The sequence below is a fragment of the Nycticebus coucang genome, chromosome 8 (genome assembly GCF_027406575.1).
Source record: "Nycticebus coucang isolate mNycCou1 chromosome 8, mNycCou1.pri, whole genome shotgun sequence".
Classification (NCBI taxonomy): domain Eukaryota; kingdom Metazoa; phylum Chordata; class Mammalia; order Primates; family Lorisidae; genus Nycticebus; species Nycticebus coucang.
Genome location: NC_069787.1, coordinates 3,476,810 through 3,482,809, shown reverse-complemented (window position 1 = coordinate 3,482,809; position 6,000 = coordinate 3,476,810).

Here is a 6,000-nt window from a genome sequence, read left to right as displayed (position 1 = left end):
GCCCAAGAGCTGGAGGTTGCTGTGAGCTGTGACACCATGGTACTCTACCGAGGGCAACAAAGTGAGACTCTGTCTCTAAAAAATAAATAAATAGGTGCTTACTTTTTCTCAAGGTCAATAGATTAGTGATCTTTCATATATTTTGGTAGTGAAACATCACATACACATTGATAGAATCAGATTACTGACCCACCCAGGAAGGATGAGGGGCATGTACCACCCAGGAAATAATGAATGTACCAATCCCGGCCTCCCTGATCCTTTAAATCCCCATCCGCCATAGCCCACGTGTGGAATTCTTTCCTGGTTGGGGATTTCACAGCACCTGCACCCAGGTGGAATAAAAGCTACATTGATCACACAGAATTGGGACTCCATTTTCCTTTCATTTCTTGCCTTGGAAGAATCTTTCATTTTTGGGTCCACAACCTATTATACACGACATTTATAAACATATTGAACACACATACAGAAGCATAATTTAAAGCTTTTTTTCCTTTTCACAGGGTAAAGCCTGTCCATTTATAGGTCTCTTCCCTGTCTCGCCCATCCGTCCGTCCACCTATGTGTATATATCTGTATATTTCTATGGAATAATTTAAAGCTTTTATAAAGAATTTCCATTTGTCAGCTTTTAAATTAGAAGAGATTGGGAAATTTCTTTTCCCCAGTTGAGACTATCAATCTTCTGATTATCTATTTCATTGCCCTAAGTAATTGTTAGCTAGGATGCATTAAGTCCTCCCCCAAACATCCCCAACTCTCATTAAAAGTGGGGATGGTGGTCTGTCTTTTGAAATTGCTTCTGGATGGACAGGGTCACAGCTGTCCTCAGTGGGATGAGTTGGTTGTTGGTAGGGCTGTGTGGGTTTGGAGTACCTTGCAAGAGGGTTTGGGAGTGGCAGAAATTGGGTGGCAATTGTGGCTGACATCTTTTTTATCCTGTCTTGAATAAATGAGGACAGGAATTGGCTGACATAAAGGGCAATGATTAATAACAGGAGGACTGCAGTGAGGGGGCCCAAGAGGGATAAGTATCCTCCCAGGCTGTCAAACCAGGATTCCTCATTCTGAGATCAAAGGTGGGTGGCTTGTTCCTGCAGCCAGGTGATGCTCTCTCAGACTAGACCAGACCAGACTTGGTGTAGAAACAGCCAGACCAGAACAAATGTGGTGGTCTGGAAACAGCATGACTCCTGTAAGAAAGTGCAAAGGCCCCCTTCCCTCTGCCGTGATCAGATCTAAGTCTCAGATGAGCAAGATAACTTTATCTTCTAGAGAACTGAGAAACCGTGGAATATATAAAGGGGGGCTGTATTTTATTTTTTATTTTAATTATGGAGATAGGAGAGAGAAATAAAGGTCTTTAAAATTTAGGAAGAGTAGAGCACGTGGCTTTGGTATTATTAGAATTAATGTGCTTACCTGTGTCAGAGAGTAAGTTACTTAAGGTCATCCTGGTGAGACAAAGTTGAGCCCACTTTCAAGTCAACATGTCTATCAAACTGAAAGCCATTTCCATGGGTCCGTGGGTGTGGAAATCACCGGTTCCAGAAGCCAAATGTCATCTCCTGTTCTAAGGAGATTATACTCTTCCTTCCAATGCCTTTCTCCTTTGCTGAGAGAACACAGTTCCAGAGTTTTAGTGAAAGATGCCTCTTGGGGCATTTTATTTTAGGGACCCAGAGTCTCTGGGGGGGGCAGGTCTCTATAATTGGGGTCTTCTTGCTTGGGGCTTTTGAGTAACTATCTCTGGACAGAGGAGAGACCGATGGGAGAGAAAGGGGTGACACTTAGACCCCAGGGCCACCCTTAGTCTGAATGTGCGCCCACTGTTGCTTATTAGCTTAATCTTTGTGTCTCTCACCTTCATTCTTTTATTTATTTTTTTTGAGACAGTCTCACTTTCTTGCCCTCAGTAGAGTGCCGTAACGTCACAGCTCACAGCAACCTCCAGCTCTCGGGCTTAGGCGATTCTCCTGCCTCAGCCTCCCATGTAGCTGGGACTACAGGCGCCCGCCACAACGCCTGGCTATTTTCTTGTTGTTGTTGCCGTCAGGCTGAGGCTGGGTTCGAACCTGCCATCCTTGGTATATGGGGCCGGCGCCCTACTCACTGAGCCGCAGGCGCCACCCCTTCACTTTCGGTTGTGAGGAGACAGGAACTGAGATATTCACATCGACCACCAGTATAATTCATTAGTCCTGGTTTAGAAAAAAAATTGGTCTGTGTTTTTGCAATCTCTGTAGTTTTATTCTAATTCTGTGGGTCCGATTGTTCCCTCTATTGCAAATTTAAATATGTGCCCCCCCTTTTTTTCTGAGAGAAGGAAATGTGTGCCTTGTGGAATTCCAAAACTCTGCCTAAGAGGTGTACAGGAGCCCAGAAATAAACAGAAAAGGATGAGTTCAGGGCAGGAGGAGGAGGATCGGGAGGCAAAAGCGAGGAAGCCTTGGCAAGGGCTGTACTGTGTCTTCCTTGTGAGCAGGTGCCTGTGAGTGCTCTCTTTCCAGGCCAGCTCTGCCACTTGGCTATCTTGAAATAAGCTTTAGGTTTACTGACTTGAGAGCAGACAGACAGAGACGACTCCAGTGACTTAATGTGATTGGTTGGCTCTTATATCAGTTTCACTGGGAATTCTGCCAGTTCCAAGGCATCTTTTGTGTTATTTGTGCTCTTTTCATAGTCTAATAGTGGGAGCAACGTGCTGTAGAATGTAGATATTGGGCTACGTTGTTGTTTGAGACATCAGGGAAATTCAAAGTTTTTGTTCCTATTGTTAATGCCGTGACTATATCAGTTCTCCTGATACTTTTGAGGAACGTCTTTAGTAGAACCACGACTAAGCTGAAATACCCCCATTTTTAGACTTTTTCTTCTTGTATGTAGCTGGATTGCTAAAGTCTGAAACTTAGGGTGAGTAGAATGGAAGAATTCAATATTAGTTAACTCAATCTTCATGACAAATCTATACTTTGCAATGATTTCATCATTTGACAGGTGGGTATATTTTGCAATGATTTCATCATTTGACAGGTGGGTATATTTTGCAATGATTTCATCATTTGACAGGTGGGTATATTTTGCAATGATTTCATCATTTGACAGGTGGGTATATTTTGCAATGATTTCATCATTTGACAGGTGGGTATATTTTGCAATGATTTCATCATTTGACAGGTGGGTATACTGAAATACTAGGGAGTGACTTGCTCAAGGAGCAGGGGTCGGGGAATAGAACAGACAAAATTAATGTGTCTTGTCTGAAATACATGGCTGGTAAGTACGACCGGTTGGACCGGCACACAACACCCACAGTGACACACTTAAGAAAGTGTGAGCAAGCACCCTGAGAACACTGCCCGTGCTGAGTGCCCACTCAGTGCCTGCTGTGACCCTACCTGCAGGCTAGCATCACCTTTGGTTTACAGATGAGCAGGCTGAGATCTGACACAGCTCCTGACCTAAGGTTATTAAGCCATTGAGCACATTTCAGGTCAGACAATATGGGAAATGAGAACAGAGAAGAGGAACAGAAGGGCAGGTGTCTGAGTCTTCATTTGCCTGAGCCATCTGGTCCACCTGCAGGAAGGCGCTATAGTGCGGGATGTAAGAACACTGAGGCTCAGCAGCCAGGCCCATGGGGTCCAGAGCCTGGCTTTGCCCCTGCTGGCAGTGTGACCTCAGTCTCATCACTTCTAAAATGAAAATAAGGTAACAACACTGAATTCACAGGCTTGCTTGGAGGATCGAGAGGCGGCATATTTAGGGGTAGAAAGCAGTGCCCAGCGTAAGAAGCACTCCTTAAACACAAGCTGCTGGGATCCTCCGCTTTGAGGGCACTAGCTCCCAGACCAGGACGGGCTCACTGATACAATGTAGTTCTTGGGGCTCAGTTAATCTGCCCGATGGACGTGCCTACTCCTAGGAAGGATGACTGTATTTACACTGTACTGTACATATGTTTCAGTGAAGCTGGGAAGACATTTAACAAGTTAACACTGGATATTGTAAAAAATAAACCCCCCAATACCAGTGGCTTAATACATATCTCCCGCTCCCATAACCATTCCGTGTGGGTATCCCTGTTTTACGTGGCTTTCCTGCAGACAGTTGGTGCTCACGACTAGGCTCCTTCCACCCAGCACTGCCAGCCCCTGGGGCCTAGAGTCCGATGCTTCCAGCTGATGGAAAAGGAAGCAGCAAAAAAGAACCCCCACCTCTTACAAACTGGACAGAAGTCACACATTACTGCCATTTACATTCCCTTTTTGAGACTGTCATCTGGAGGCTGAGCTATCTCACAATAACAACAGCATGCTGTGAATATAGGCACAGGGATTTGGGGGCTGTCAGCTGCCTTTGCCACAGCACTGCCAACAAGTCATAGGCAATGCAGTGGGGGGCTCACAGATGAGCACACTGCCCAGGGTCACCAGCTCATAGGTGCTGCACAATTGCCTTGTAGCCTTGGCCTTCTTCTTCCATTCTGCTCTCTCTTCTACTGATGCTACAGGCTGGGGTGTCACACCTAAGGGGCTCTCCCACCATGTCTAACTGCGGGGACGCCTCATCAGGAGACTGTGGATTCCAAACCATAGCAGGAGCACTGGGTGTGTGGGCTGTAAGACATAGCCCCAATCCTGGGGTCCCACCAGGCCCTATTTATCTCTGACAACACTACCTGCCAAGAACCACAACATGCTGGGTTACTTTGCTAGGGCTGCCATATCAAAGTAGGGTCTGGAGGCAAGAGGTCTGGGTTCAGGATGTCGGCAGGACAGGGGCCCTCTGAGGGTGTGGCCAGGCCTCTATCCTACCTTCCAGTGGTTTGCTGGCAAGTGTTGGTGATTCTTGGCTTGTAGATGTGTCACTCCAATCCCTGCCTCAGCTTAATAGTGAGGGATCTAGAAGTGGTTTTCTACATCAACCTTCTGGCACACTAACGGTATGGCTCGGTAAGAGTGTTAGTTTTTGGTCAGCTATAATGTGAAAAGGTTTATTGATGGGATCAAACAGGAAGGACATTTAGAAGTACGATGAGGAAGGTAATAGTACTTCACAACAACTTACTAAAAAGATTCATTCTGTAAAGTTTGCAGTCAAAAGGCCATAATCAAGGATCCAGAAGGCCTCATGAAGCTCCAAGGCCACAGGTTCCCCACCCTAACAGTGAATATAGGAACCTCTATGATTTAAGGAAACTGTTAAGACAATACACATATATCTCAAAGACTAATACTCAGGTATAAGATGGAATTCTCACAGTGCTACCATTTTTCACTTTTTTCTAATTTCTAAATGTAAGAGTAATAAAGGGTACACATGATTAGGTTACAACGTTTGCCTTTGTTAAGGTAAGCCCAAGCTGCAGTTGTCTACTTCACCTAGGAAGTGTGCCCCATATCCATGCTTTGTACCCTTTGGGTGGGAACTTACAAACTTTCTCCACTCTCCCCTTTTCTGTAATTTAATTGAGTTTTTCTCTCAGTGAGCATACAGTTATTAATTCATTAGTTTCAACTTAGTATTGCACACATGTGATGCTTGTTTTTCTGTTCCTGCAACACTTGGGTGAGTGTTCTCCAAATCCATCCACGTTGTTACTAAACAAAATCTCCCTCTTTTACGGCTGAATAGTATTCTGTACTAATACCACAGTTTATGAATCCATTCATGTGTTGAAGGACATTTGGGCAGTGTCCACATCTTTACAGTTGTGAATTGGGCTGTTTTAAACATTCACGGGCAAATGTTCTTATAGTAAAATGACTTTTTATTCTTTTGGGATTATTCTTAATGGGATTAATGGGATTGCAAAATCTAATGGAAGGTCTACTTTTAGTTATTTGAGGACTCTCCATACTTCTTTCCATAAAATCTGTACTAATTTGCAGTTCTATAAACAGTGTGGGTGCAGAAAGAAAAGAACACTCAGGTACTATTTTTCATTTTTATAGCATTACAGGAAGAACAATTTTTGATTGTGCTAGGTATTTT